This window comes from Procambarus clarkii, chromosome 40, assembly GCF_040958095.1.
Source record: "Procambarus clarkii isolate CNS0578487 chromosome 40, FALCON_Pclarkii_2.0, whole genome shotgun sequence".
NCBI classification, from domain to species: Eukaryota; Metazoa; Arthropoda; class Malacostraca; order Decapoda; family Cambaridae; genus Procambarus; species Procambarus clarkii.
The window spans coordinates 1,142,347-1,157,908 of record NC_091189.1 but is presented as its reverse complement, the minus strand read 5'-3'; the positions used below and the strand labels follow the sequence as shown (position 1 = coordinate 1,157,908).

The window sequence follows — 15,562 nt, the reverse complement described above, 5'->3', positions numbered from 1 at the left end:
CAGCAAATAAGCTTAAACTTGCAGCCTTATAAGGTTCTGGACTATATTTCAGCTTGGAATTATGTTTTGTGGGGCAATGTTTCCATCGAGTTTATCCAAGCTCTTAGACCATAAGCTGTGAAAGAACTAGGTCGTTTCATCTTGGAGTAATGTTTATAGCATTGGGTCTTTCAACACCGCGATCGTGTTCCAGACTCGGGTGGCTTGGTGCTGTGGTCTGATTGGTTTAGTGGTTGTGTGTTCAGGAGTTAAGGGAGCTACTGGATTGTGTTGTACAGTGGTCGGTGTTTTACAGTTCTTCTTCGCGTGTTATTTTACACTGGCTGTAGCTTTTGCATGTTAGTTTTCTTTGTGTGTAGTGATTCTAGAGGATATTTATCATGCGGCCGGACTCTTGGCCGCATGTCTTGGATAAGTATAGTTTATTAAGGCTACGGAATCACATAATGTTTCCTAAGGCTGTTTTTTTGTGTTGTTTATAAGTTCCTCTATTAGAATTTTTATTTACATATTAAACCTGAGTCTCAGCATTCGGCCTACATCCGTATGTTAGATAGAGCGGCTGTCAAGGACAATGGGCTCGGGGTATCTGTTGCAATATATGTTATTTGGAATTAGATGTATCAAAATATTTTGAGAGGCTGGCACAGAAGGACCAAAACACAAGATATCAGAACCAAGACTTCCACAAAGATTCGCCGTGCCACTCTGCAGCTTCGCACAGACAACAGAACAGCTAAGATTAGTATTGGCAGCTTCCTGGGCAGGCAAAATCGTAATGAAAATTGTAGTACCACATGAAAATCTGTCTTTCACCTAAGCTTTTCAGGGTGTGCATAATTGACCTCTTGGAAGACGCTGTGCCTTCAAAAGGGAGTCATACGCGGACGCTGTGCCACAAATAACATGTCAACGAGGGACAATAAAAGCACTGCTGGCTAACAATACCAAGGCAGCAATTGAATTCTGAAAACAACTTGAAAAAGTAATCGGGGGGGGGGGGGGGGGGGGGGTGGGCGGGGGTTAAGGTACGAACAAAACACAATTTCCAAAGAATACACGAACCTTAATCTGTTATAATTCCACTTTTCCTCTCAGATAATCCCCAGACTCCCCTAAACCTTTTCTACCTCCATCCGTTTTTCTCCCCTTCAGGCTCTTTGTGTGCTAGTTTCAAAGTACTTTTTGCCAGTTTTATGTGAGTTTCTTGTGCTTTCGTAGTTCCGTGTAAGTTTCAGGTATTTTGACCAGTTTAGAAGGTGTACTAGATACTCATATCGCTATCTTATGAGTGCCAATACACACGTCAATATCGTATAAGTTAATCACTTTCACTCTACCTTAATAGGGATACTTGGTTCTCCCTGAAGCTTCGTATGAATTCTGGTACACTCACCAGTTTCGAGGTACTCTTGGGCGTTTGGTACGAGTGCTGCGTACTCTCGCCAGCGTCGTACTCTCAGTTGACCTATTTACAAATGTGCATTAATCATCGTTGCTTCAGGTAATATACTTAAGAGTAATTCATGTGGTCTTATTCCATAATGTTGAGTTGGTGTGGTGTTGGCGGCGTGGAGTGGTTGGTGGTGGTGGTGCAGGCACAGGGTGTGGAGAGGTGGTGGTGAGGTGTGGTGGTGGTGGTGGTTGGTGGTGGTGGTGGTGGTGATGGTGGTGCAGGCACGGGGTGTGGGGAGGTGGTGGTGGTGGTGGTGGTGGTGGTGGTGCAGGCACGGGGTGTGGGGAGGTGGTGGTGGTGGTGGTTGGTGAAGGCATCCATGATGCAGGACTCAATTCCGGTGCTGCATATTCCAGAATTGGTCTAACAGATAAGTAGATTGTCTTGGAGGAGTCCTAACTTAGGTTTCTAAACGATGTTCTTATGTCTATCAGCGTCCCATATGCTGCTGATGTTAACATGTTTGTGTGCCGCTGGGGTGAGTGTTGGAATAATATATCCGCTCCCTCAGTCTGGCTTTCCGATTTCCTGTAGTAAAAAAAATGCAATGCTGGTCTTCTTTACAGAAAAGAGTTGCTTAATCAATCTCCTCCCGCCGCTAGCAGTACCCCAGAGGGACCACTGGTGAGGAGAAGAGTGAGAGAACCTTCTGAATATATCTCCTTCACCTCAGCAGGCGTCGTAGTATGCCCCTGCATCTCCCCAAAATCCACCTTTTTATGTTTCTAATAAATATAGATAAAGCTTTCTTCTTTTCGTCTCTCTCTCTCTCTCTCTCTCTCTCTCTCTCTCTCTCTCTCTCTCTCTCTCTCTCTCTCTCTCTCTCTCTCTCTGTCTCTCTCTCTCTCTCTCTCTCTCTCTCTCTCTCTCTCTCTCTCTCTCTCTCTCTCTCTCTCTCTCTCTCTCTCTCTCTCTCTCTCTCTCTGTCTCTCTCTCTCTCTCTCTCTCTCTCTCTCTCTCTCTCTCTCTCTCTCTCTCTCTCTCTCTCTCTCTCTCTCTCTCTCTCTCTCTCTCTCTCCCTACCTTCAGTAATAATTAATCTGTATTTTGAGAGTAGCATCATCATCACAACTTCTTCAACAACAACAATATGGTCTAAAACAGACACAACACAAAAACATTAACAACAACAGTATTAACACCTTAACCATCAACAGCAATAACAACCACAACCACAATAACAACCACAATAACAACATGTCCTCGTACAAGCTGTGTGTTGCAATTGCGGCATCCTCTTGCCTGAAAATATTGCTGGCTTCTGTTGATAACTTACTCTAATTAGGAAGAGTAATTAAGTGTCCCCCGTGGGATTTCAACACACGGGGAGGAGGGAAGGAGGGAGAGGAGAGGAGACAGGGAGAGGGAGAAGGAGGGAAAGGGAGGGAGGGAGAAGGAGGAAAGAGGAGGGAGGGAGAAGGAGGGAAAGGGAGGAAGGCCAAATTCGGGGGGCCAAAGAGCCGAAGCTCAACCTCCGCAAGCACAATTAGGTTGAGCTTTGAGAATCCACATGAGAAAAACTCTTGATTTTCTAGTATGGTTCTCTTTTTCTCCTGTAGGTCCTCCTGTTTCCACTGAAACCAAACGAAGAGGGATAAGAAAATAAGTTGTCAGAAGTGGGATTCGAACCCACGCCCGGAAGACCGGACTGCGACCTGAACGCAGCGCCTTGGACCGCTCGGCCATCCTGACTAATGACAAGATTGTACATTTTATTGCACAGAATTTTGTTTTGTTTGTTTTTATTAGTTGTAGTTAGGTAAAGATAGGAGGAGGTTTGGGTTCTCTCTCTCTCTCTTTCCCTCTCTCTCTCTCTCACACACACACACACACACACACACACACGCACACACACACACACACACACACACACACACACACACACACACACACACACACACACACACACACACACAAGTCCAGATAAAGTCCACATAGATAACGACAGTCTATTTAACACAAGGGACACACGCACTAGGGGACACAGGGGGAAACTGAGTGCCCAAATGAACCACAGAGATATTAGAAAGAACTTTTTTAGTGTCAGAGTGGTTGACAAATGGAATGCATTAGGAAGTGATGTGGTGGAGGCTGACTCCATACACAGTTTCAAGTGTCGATATGATAGAGCCCAATAGGCTCAGGAACTTGTACACTTGTTGATTGACGGTTGAGAGGCGGGACCAAAGAGCCAGAGCTCAACCCCCGCAAGCACAACTAGGTGAGTACACACAGATCAACTTCCACTAAATGTCAACACTTCTCCTTTAACATGAAGAGAATAGCCAGCTGTGAACATGCAAAAGCATTATTTTTATTTTCCTCCCGACTCTCCTCCTCCCACTCTTCATTCTCCTCTCTTCACTCTCTCCTGTCACCTCTCTCCTCCCATCATCCTCTCATTTTACTCTTTTCTACACTCTAGTTTTCTATCTCTTTCCATTCTCTCATTCTGTTTGCTTTGCTCTTCTATCGTCTTTTATTGATCTGTTTACTCTCATTTATATCTCTTCCATTGAATTCTCCTTTGCTGTGTCCATATTCTCCTCCACCTGTCCCTTTGCCATCATTTCCTTGTTCGCATAATTTTTCTCTTGCGAAGCGATTGTACCCCTGGGCTGTACCCCTGGACTGTACCCTGGGCTGTACCCCTGGGCTGTACCCTGGAGTTGTACCCTGGACTGTACCCCTGGGCTGTACCCTGGAGTTGTACCCTGGACTGTACCCTGGGCTGTACCCCTGGACTGTACCCTGGGCTGTACCCCTGGGCTGTACCCTGGAGTTGTACCCTGGACTGTACCCTGGGCTGTACCCCTGGACTGTACCCTGGGCTGTACCCCTGGGCTGTACCCTGGAGTTGTACCCTGGACTGTACCCTGGGCTGTACCCCTGGACTGTACCCTGGGCTGTACCCCTGGGCTGTACCCTGGAGTTGTACCCTGGACTGTACCCTGCACTGTTTCCTGAAGTGTACTTAATGGTTTTTAGCTTGATGCAAAACACAGGAAACAAAACAAATTTGTTGAACATTCAAGCTCATGTTAGAAGAAAATAACGATGTTAGAGGCATGACAGAAAATAAGAAAAATTCAAGCAGTGCGCGCACTTTTCTCGCATAAATATTCTTCTCAATAGCGAACCACATAATCAACTTTGGCTGAGAAATCGAAGTCGAATTCTGGGAAGAATTCAAATGACTAAAGGACAAGAAGTTGGGATCTGGGCGCGCTCCTGTGGGATACATTCTTTGTAGATATGATATCTTGGTAAGATGTCTTTGGCATGTTCGAAGTAGTAAGCCAGACGCTTATGGCTAGTTTCACCTAACGTTCACACACATATTATGGGAGAAGGGGACATGTGTCGGAGACCAGTCGGCCCAAGTGCCATGCTTTATGAAATATTGGCATCTATAACTCCCCCCTCCCCTCTGCGATTTTCATGAAGTGTGAAATAAAATAATGGGTTGTGTGTTTTGTAGAAGATTGATGCTTACTCTTCTCGTTTACGCCAGGTAAATTATGGGGATAGAGAGTGGATGGAGGGCTGGAGAATGGGGGAGGGAGGTAAGGTATTAAGGGTAAGAGAGGGAAGGTGAGATGTATGGGGAAAGGTAGGATTGGGGAGGGAAAACATAAAGGAAATAGATGAATATTAGGGGAGAAATGTGGAGAGGTGGAGATAAGGGAGAGGAGGAGAGATAAGGGAAAAGAGGGAAACATTGGGAGAGAGATGGGGGATGGGAGGGGGTGAGAGAGACCCGGGCGCAGCCGGTTACCCCGCTTAGTAAGATATAGACGCCGACTTAAGGACGGTATAAGCACATAGGTGAGAAACATGGGAAAAGGAGTTTTTAGTATAGATAAGTTTTAATATAATTTACTGATATTAAACACTGAGACGATGAAGGGAAGGGAACTATCAGGAGAAAGCGCCAAGCCATTACTACTATAAAGCCCCGGGAAGGGATCAGGATTTGGGATGGGACGGGGGAAAGGAATAGTGAAGAGAATAAGTCAACATGGCAATTGATTGGGGCGATATTGGTAGCATGTTACCTGGGACCTCACAGTCACACTCGACAGTTAAATTGATAAAGTCTTCATTATATCCGATTGCTGGTTAATACAACCGATAAGCCTCCCTCACCTGTTGAAAGAAAGAAAACCCCTTTTTTACACATGAGTCGCATTCGTTCACGGTCTAACGTTTCTTGAGCAGTGCTTCGGTCTCGTCCTGGGTTCGAATCCCACCTCTCTAGATATCTACCATACCTGCTGAGAAAAATATATAATTGCAAACAACAAAAAAACTGTTAGTAACAGGTCATTTAAACACTTGTACTCATTAATACACACATGAAATCTGATTATTATTAATTACTCAGAAACTTACTTCAATGTCGTAGTCTTTGAATTAACGGTGAAAGAAAGGCTCAATATATGTGTAAGTGTACACTTTGGGATGCAACCTACATCCTTTCTCAAGGAACTATACACAATATTCTGGACATTGTATACGTCCAACCACTTGGGCTGGACGGTAGAGCGACGGTCTCGCTTCAAGCAGGTCGGCGTTCAATCCCCGACTGTCCAAGTGGTTGGACACCATTCCTTCCACCCCCCGTCCCATCCCAAATCCTTATCCTGACCCCCTTCCCCGTGCTATATAGTCGTAATGGCTTGGCGCTTACCACTAAAAATTCATTCATTCATTCATTCATTCAGAAAGAATGTAGGTTATATCCGAAAATTTGTTTTTAATACACTTACGTATATATTCGTCCTTTCCTTCAATTTCATTATTATTGTGAACCAGTAGTATATAAAATTGCTTCACTCCCAGAGCATCTCCACATCACCATTTAACGATTGAGAGGCGGGACCTAAGAGCTGAAGCTCTTCCACCCGCAATTGCTACTACAGGCAAGACGATAACATAATGGCTCTCCTCAAATGTCATATAGAGTCATTACTAGCTTCCTGGAGCCTGGCAGCCTCCAGCACAAGCCTCGGTAACACACTCCTGGAAACCCGTTTCCATGAAGCGTCGCCACAATACTTCCAGAGCACACTGTAGCACGTCGTTCAAGAAGCGTCTGCAATATCTGGAATTACCGACAAACATTTCACGGAATTCGAATACGATGGAACTGAAACGAAATTACAAAAAAATATATCCTCCTCCACATTGTGTGTAGCGCAGGAAAATAAGTAACTTTCAATTAGCGACTGGAAGGTGATTCGATTCCTGGAACTTGCGACACACACAAGGTGGCATAGAGATGTTTAGCAGAGTCAGTATAGAGTCTTTTACCTCGCTTTCAGGAGGGGAGGGGGAGGAGGGAGGGAAGGTGATGGAGGGGTGTTGGAGAGAGAGAGAGAGAGAGAGAGAGAGAGAGAGAGAGAGAGAGAGAGAGAGAGAGAGAGAGAGAGAGGTTTGATGGAGAGATGATGAAGGGCAGGATGAGATTGGTTGAAAGGAAGGTGGTTGAAAGAGAAGCTGTTATAAAAAAAAAGTTTTAATCAAAAGGGATGGTAGGGATGGAAGTGGGGAGTGAAAGGAGAGACTGAAGGGAAGGGGAAGTGAAAAAAATATTACAAGGGAAAGCTGAGGGGAAGGTAGAGAAATAGAGGAGAGTGAGGGAACAGTTAGGGTAGGAAAGGTAATGAAGAGAATGTGTAGAGGGGAAGGTATGGATAGTGGTCCATCGATAATAGCGTAACTAATAGTGAAGCTAGAGAAAACTATAGAGGAAGAGAGATTGAGGGAGAGTGGAAGGGGAAGAGAGGGGGATAAGACTGACAAGGGAGGAGAGGGTTTGGAGAGGTGAGAGAAAATGGGATGAAGTGGGAGAGACTGAAGTAAACAATAAAGGGAGGAGACAGAAAACAAAAAAATATGATTAGGAGGGAACCTTACCTTGCGAGGATTTCGGGGCTTAGCGTCCCCGCGGCCCGGCCAGGCCTCCTCGTTGCTAGACTGGTCAACCAGGCTGTGGCTGCTCGCAGCCTGACGTATGAATCACAGCCTGGTTGATCAGGGTATCCTTTGGAGGCGATTATCAAGTATTCTCTTGAACACTGTGAGGGGTCTTCCAGTTATGTCCCTTATGTGTAGTGGAAGCGTGTTGAACAGTCTGGGGCCTCTGATGTTGATAGAGTTCTCTCTCAGAATATCTGTTGCACCTCTGCTTTTCAACAGGGGTATTCTGCACATCCTGCCATGTCTTCCTGGTCCCATGTGGTGTTATTTCTGTGTGCAGGTTTGGGACCAGCCCCTCTAATATTTTCCACGTGTAAATTATTATGCATATCACTCGCCTGCACTCAAAAGAATGCAGATTTAGGCAGTTTACTCGGTCCCAATAGTTTAGATGTTTTACTGAGTGGATTCTAGCAGTAAAGGATCTCTGCACGCTCTCCAGGTCAGCAATTTCTCCAGCTTTGAAAGGGGCTGTCATTGTGCAGCAGTACTCCACTCTAGAGAGCACAAGCGTCTTGAAGAGTATCATCATTGGTATAGCATCTCTAGTGTGAAAAGTTCTTGTTATCCAACCTGTCATTTTTTTTGCAGTTGTGACGGCTACTGTATTGTGTTCTTTAAAGGTAAGGTCTTCCGCAACATTCTCCCTATACCGGGTACTTGGAAGCCACTATACACTGCCACTGATTTGCATACACACTGATTACGGGTAAGCATTCACCGTCAGGGTCTGACGGCTGAGTGGACAGCGCTAGGTATTCGTAGTCCTAAGTTTTCGGGTTCGATCCCCGGCGGAGACGGAAACAAGTGGGCAGAGTTTCTTTCACCCTAATGCTACTGTTCACCTAGCAGTAAATAGCTACCTGGGAGTTAGACAGCTGCTACGGGCTGCTTCCTGGGGATGAGAAACGAAAAGGATGCCTGATCGAGGACTGGGCCGCGGGGACACTAAGCCCCGAAATCATCTCAAGATTACCAAGATAACCTCACCTCTAAACAGATGGAATTAACGTAACGTAACCTGTAAAGGTTACAAGATATGATGATGATATGTAGGAGAATGTGTGATGCAGTAGAAGAGAGAATGGATGAGCTGGAAATGGGAAGGGAGAAGCGTGGAGGGGCCGAGCTCAACAATTTCAATTCATCACATAAACTGACGGATATTTGAATCATAATGAATTTCCCTAACATTAATTCGGTATGTCAGTCGTATATCCTGCTAATGACCAATTACTTTCCACTAATGCTTGTGTTGCATTTGTTCCGATTTATCTCTAATTCACATTGTTGCTTTTGTGGAAGGAAGGCTTGTCGCTTCTTTTGTTACTCTTGTGGAAAGTCTTGTTAAAAAAAAAAAGGAACTTATTTGACGCAGAACTGATTACAGTTTTGATACTTCAACCCGTCATTATAACTGATAGGTCATGCTTTTGACGGTAACCAACGTTTTAGATGCGAACGCTTCTAAACGTTTCATGATGCGACTGTTAAACGAACGTCAAAATACCATCAAAGATTGAGGAAAAAGATGAACGGGTTCGTAAGTACTTGGGTAAATACAAGTTAAATCCTGGCCTTTGTCTCCATATACCAACATAACTTCTCTGCTTTATAGTGGACTTAGAACACAGAGAGTAATCACACTATCGTGATGCATCAACGTTAAAATCCGTGGGAGCTGTAAGGAGGATCGAACCTTTGCGCTCTAGATCGTGCATCGCCTGTCCTGCACCTCCCGACAGGGAGGATTGACTAGGCACCAATTCTGAACGGTTCGCCTCTGTTCATCTAGCAGTAATTTGGTACCTGGTGGTTAACCGACTGACGGATCGTGATCCAGGGAAACTCGTGGGAAAGGCTTACAGGAAAGTTAAGCTCTCAACCTGCTAACAGGAGCCAGAAGTCGTCGTCTGTTCCCGTACTCACCTGTGTAAAGACTAACAAAATAGCGCTGTCCACGACACAGGTGTCGCCCCAGCAAGTATAACATCCACAAAAAGAAACATAAAAGGGAAAGTGATGAATCAGCCAAAGGAAACCTGATGGGCTCCCTGAGTGAGTCAAACACGGCGAATGTGTAAATCCATTTTCGGAACGCGTGAACGCTGTAAATTGACCTTTTGAGTTTCTTGTGGGGAAATTACGAATGAGGCGTTCTAATATGAGAATATGATGAACGACTGAACCGTTTTTCCTAGACATCCATCTGATATCTAAGAAGATATCAGATGGATGTATGAGTGAGCCGCCTTTATCTTTCATACAAGTGAGTACTACTGCAGATGTTTTCTTACAGCGAGTACTGCAGTCTTGTGCTATCAAACCAAAAGTCTTCCCCTTCCCATGGCTCAAGATAAGCCTTCCCCTTCCCCATGGCTCCAGGTAAGCCTTCCCCTCCCCGAGGCTCAAGGTAAGTCTTCCCCTCCCCATAGCTCAAGGTAAGTCTTCCCCCTCCCCATGGCTCCAGGTAAGCCTTCCCCTCCCCGAGGCTCAAGGTAAGTCTTCCTCCTCCCCATAGCTCAAGGTAAGTTTTCCCCCTCCTCATGGCTCCAGGTAAGCCTTCCCCTCCCCGTGGCTCAAGGTAAGTCTTCCCCTCCCCGAGGTTCAAGCCTTCCCCCTCCCCCGAGGCTCAAGGTAAGCCTTCTCCTGCTAGTTTTCTCTGGAACATGACCCATCAGTCGGGCCTAGAAAGGACCTAGAAGCTAGAGAATGGAATGCAAAAGAGGAAATGACGATAAAGTCCCCCATAAGAAATAATAAATATATATCCTCACTCAAATGTTTATAAGCAGTTAAGAAATAGACGGAGAAATTTACATTTATTTGTTATTAACATCTTTATTGACAAAATTAATTACAATTTTGCTTAATCTGAGGATTTCAATTAAGTCTTGTTAATGTGAGGATAATGTTGGTATTCACTGTCACACAGGACAAAAGGTCATACACAAGACAACAGGACTAAACTACACAACTATTGCTGTGACCACCGGTATAAACACGCCCACACGCACACGCGCCCACACGCCCACACGCACACGCGCCCACACGCCCACACGCACACGCGCCCACACGCCACAAGGCCTGACAGAAAGAGATGGACATCAAGGTACCAGAAACAAGATACTTCGAGCGGAAAGAAAAGAGGAAATTTAAGAAAAACAAAATTGTTATTTAAACCCAAAAAGTTACATGTAAACTCAAACTTCTCCACAGCTACATAAAATATAAAAGCACAAAGGACAAGGGACAAAAATATAAAACCGGGGTATGGTGGAGGCACTTAAGCAATATATATATATATATAATATATATATGTGTGTGTGTGTGTGTGTATACATAATATGGAAGAAAGGAGTTGAACAATCAGTTCAAAGATATCTTCACAATGCAACAAGAAAAATGCAACAATGCAACAACTCTATCTGGACTTGAGCGAGCAGACTGTGAAGTCAAGCGTCACTCAAAGACACTCAAGTGATCAGAGATGATCCAGGAAACACTCGTTAGGATTAGATAAGACAAAAGACCATTGAGCTGGAGATGTCACCATGGTTACAGAGCCAGGGATACTAAGAATTATACTCCTAGCAAGCAGAAATACAACAATCTAATGAACAAATCCACAAGGGCCGTGATAAGGGTTCGAACCTACATCCCAGATGCTGCCTTAACCCATACATTTGATGCATAACGGGGTTCACAACCATTCACGTTTTCTAGGCATCGGACTCGATAGGTTAGGTGGGTTGCTTGGGTTAGTACGTTTCAGGGTAGGCTAAAAGGGTGAATTTTTTACGGAGTGGCAAATTAAAATAACGGGCTGGGTAAACAGCAGTGAGAATTCAGGTGCCCCTTCCCTACGACCTTGTAACATTGGCACCAATCCCGCTCCAGGTGAACACTGAACCGAGGAAATCCTCGAATCGATTCCAAGAGACGGAAAAAAAGTACTTCGAAGAAAGAACAAAACGAATTGTAGGGTGGACAGAGTAAATATGTAGTTTTACAGGTACTGTAAATATACAGGAAGCGGACCGGGAGACCTCATTCAGCAGGACACACACGCACACACACTACACACACACACACACTACACACACACACACACACACTACACACACACACACACACACACACACACACACACACACACACACACACACACACACACACACACACACACACACACACACTATACACACACACTATACACACACACACTACACACACACACACACACACACACACACACACACACACACACACACACACACACACACACACACACACACCACACACACACACACACACACACACACACTATACACACACACTATACACACACACACACACTACACACACACCACACACAGTGTGATGGCAGTGTGTGTGTGATGGCAGAAACAAAATGGGCAGAGTTTCTTTCACCTTGTTACCTAGCAGTGAATAGACACCTGGAAGTTAGACAGCTGTTACACATTCACAGGAAGCAGCCCGTGTGTGTGTGTGTGTGTATGTATGTATGTGTGTGTGTGTGTGTGTGTGTGTGTGTGTGTGTGTGTGTGTGTGTGTGTGTGTGTATGTGTGTGTGTGTGTAAAAAAAAATAGTACAGTTGATTGACAGTTGAGAGGCGGGCTGAAAGAGCAGAGCTCAACCCCCGCAAGCACAACTAGATGAATACACACACCCATACCCATACCCGCACACGTGCACACAGGTACTCAACAAAGAGACCAGCTACACAAGGACAACCAGTACCACCACCTGTACCTTCCCAAGACTGTTACCAGGAGGGAGTCGGTGCCCTGTTGGGATGTAGCGAAGGGTGTAGGAACGTGCAGACGACGATGGAGACAATAGGGAGGAATGAGGAAAAGAAGGAGGGAGGTATAGGAGGAGGCAAGAAAGCAGAAATGAGAAAATAATGTAATAGTGGAAAGATCAATGAGAAGAACTAGAGGCAGGTGGATGAAACGAAGAATTAGTGGATGAGACTAATCCCGAGATGGACATAATGTTGTAGAGGGATATGCTAAATATAAGAGAGATTCAATAGAGGAACAGAGGAAGGATTGAAAGGGTAGAGAGAGAGAGAAAAAAAGAGGTAGTATGGAATAGGTGAAGAAAAGGAAGGTAGTGAGATGGAGAGAGGGGGAGAGGAGGAGGAGGAGGGAATAGGGGGACCTTCCAGATGAGAACCAGATCCTCTTGTCATCCAGGACGGGGCTGCCCCGAGTAACGGGAGGGTATGAATCACACATTTCTTGTACAGGATCTGGGTACTACTGCGTATGTTGTGTTAAGGCTGGTGATGGGACCGTGTTGGTGATGAATGCTTCTGAGCATCATTGGATGCTTCGGAGCATCATTGGATGCTTCGGAGCATCATTGGATGCTTCGGAGCATCATTGGATGCTTCGGAGCATCATTGGATGCTTCGGAGCATCATTGGATGCTTCGGAGCATCATTGGATGCTTCGGAGCATCATTGGATGCTACGGAGCATCATTGGATGTTTCGGAGCATCATTGGATGCTTCGGAGCATCATTGGATGCTACGGAGCATCATAGGATGCTTCGGAGCATCATTGGATGCTACGGAGCATCATTGGATGCTTCGGAGCATCATTGGATGCTTCGGAGCATCATTGGATGCTTCTGAGCATCATTGGATGCTTCTGAGCATCATTGGATGCTCCCTTGAAGAAGAATGATGAAACGAATGAATCATGAAAACATCATTCTTCTTCACTGGAACGTCATTCTTCTTTATGGGACATAAAGAAGAATGACGTTCCAGTGAAGAAGAATGATGTTTTCATGAAGAACACACACACACGAACTCAACGGCACATCATTCAGGCTTCTCCAATCCTGTTTCTTCAACCTGAAGGCGCTGGAGCCGTGTGGGCCCTTGAGTCTAATCATCTTAACCTTATACAACAACGGCACTCGGGACCTGTATCGTGATCGATTTCTAAATGCCTGTCTTCTCTCCACCTGTCTTGAAAGGCTGAGGTAATTACGTAGGTAAACTGCGTAGAGGAAAAGATCAAACAAGAATTGGAAATCTCTTATCGGTGTGTGTGTGTGTGTGTGTGTGTGTATGTATATATATATATATATATATATATATGTCGTACCTAGTAGCCAGAACGCACTTCTCAGCCTACTATGCAGGGCCCGATTTGCCTAATAAGCCAAGTTTTCATGAATTAATGTTTTTTCGACTACCTAACCTACCTAACCTAACCTAACATTTTTCGGCTACCTAACCTAACCTAACCTATAAAGATAGGTTAGGTTAGGTTAGGTAGGGTTGGTTAGGTTCGGTCATATATCTACGTTAATTTTAACTCCAAATAAAAAAAATTGACTTCATACATAATGAAATGGGTAGCTTTATCATTTCATACGAAAAAAATTAGAGAAAATATATTAATTTAGGAAAACTTGGCTTATTAGGCAAATCGGGCCTTGCATAGTAGGCTGAGAAGGGCGTTCTGGCTACTAGGTACGACATATATATATATATATATATATATATATATATATATATATATATATAATATACACCTAGAACCAGTAGCAGTATATTCCTCGTCCTTCTCATCAACTTATCATTTACATCATCTGCAAGTGACAAATATAAATATACGTCTAGGTTTTTGCTCTCTCATTTACATATACTAAGAATAGCATGTAAGCCTAGAAACTAACGGGGCTCAACTTCCGACGTATTTGTATTTATATAATTTTCTTGTTACTATGAAGATACAGTACTTTGGTTGTTGCTGTAACCTGGAATATTTACAGTTTCTATTTGTATCGGGGCTTCTTGTGAGCGTCGGTGTTGAATGATGCTGTTTTTAATCTATTAGAAGCCAATCATTCTTCTATTTCTCTTATTTTTTTCCTTGATCTCATAGAAGTGCAAAGGGAATTAGGTACGTGTGTGTGTGTGTACTCACCTGTTTGTGCTTGCGGAGGTTGAGCTTTGGCTCTATGGTCCCGCCTCTCAACTGTCAATCAACTGATGTACAGATTCCTGAGCCTACTGGGCTCTATCATATCTACATTTGAAACTGTGTATGGAGTCAGCCTTCACCACATCACTGCCTAATGCATTCCATCTGTTAACTACTCTCTCACTAAAAAAGTTCTTTCTAACGTCCCTGTAGCTCATTTGGGCACTCAGTTTCCACCTGTGTCCCCTTGTTCGCATACCACCCGTGTTAAACAGTTTATCTTTATCTACCCTGTCAATTCCTCTGAGAATTTTGTAGGTAGTGATCATGTCTCCCCTTACTCTTATGTCCTCTAGTATCGTGAGGCGCATATGTGTGTGTGTGTGTGTGTGTGTGTGTGTGTGTGTGTGTGTGTGTGTGTGTGTGTGTGTGTGTGTGTGTGTGTGTGTGTGTCCAGGAGTGGCTGGCCTTGGAGACCTCCCCCCCCCCTCACTACTGAGGAAGTGTCTCTGCACACCCTGGAATACACTATAAATAAGTTGGTGACGCAGATAATGAGCTGGAGAAGACTAGTGCTGGCTTCCACGACGTCACCCTCCCACTTTTTTTTCGTTATCTTCAAAACAAAAAAACAAAACAAAAAAATCAATTTTTCTTCTTCTTCTTTCATTACTATTTTTCATTTGATTATATATATTTTTCTCTTCTTTTTTTAATTCATGTTTTATTTTATTATTTTTACACATTTTTTATTTTGATGTATTTTAAATCTTTATTAATTTGTTACTCGTAATTTCCTTATATTTTATATATATATATATATATATATATATATATATATATATATATATATATATATATATATATATATATATATATATATATATATATATATATATAATGTTTTCTTTCATTATTCAAGTTCTTCTATTTCATTATTATTTTGGGGGTAATTATCCTTCCCAATTAGTTTCATAATTTTTCTTAGGCACTTCCTTTTAGTGTTATTTTATAATGTTATTTCCTCTTTTACTCTTTTATTTTCTAATTGTTTTATCTTTTTCTCCAGCTGCTTATAGTTGTTCAAAATCTATTTTATTTCTGCAAATTTAACTCGCCATATTTTTATTTTATTTAATCTATCCA

The 15,562-nt window shown here is 43.6% G+C and overlaps 1 non-coding gene across 1 annotated transcript; it reads right to left on the bottom strand.

Annotated features, from left to right (window-relative positions):
- Nucleotides 1–3,064: 3,064 nt before the first annotated feature.
- TRNAL-CAG (transfer RNA leucine (anticodon CAG)) lies at nt 3,065–3,148 on the bottom strand. The gene has a single exon. It is a non-coding gene; the product is annotated as a tRNA-Leu (tRNA).
- Between the last annotated feature and the right edge of the window lie 12,414 nt (nt 3,149–15,562).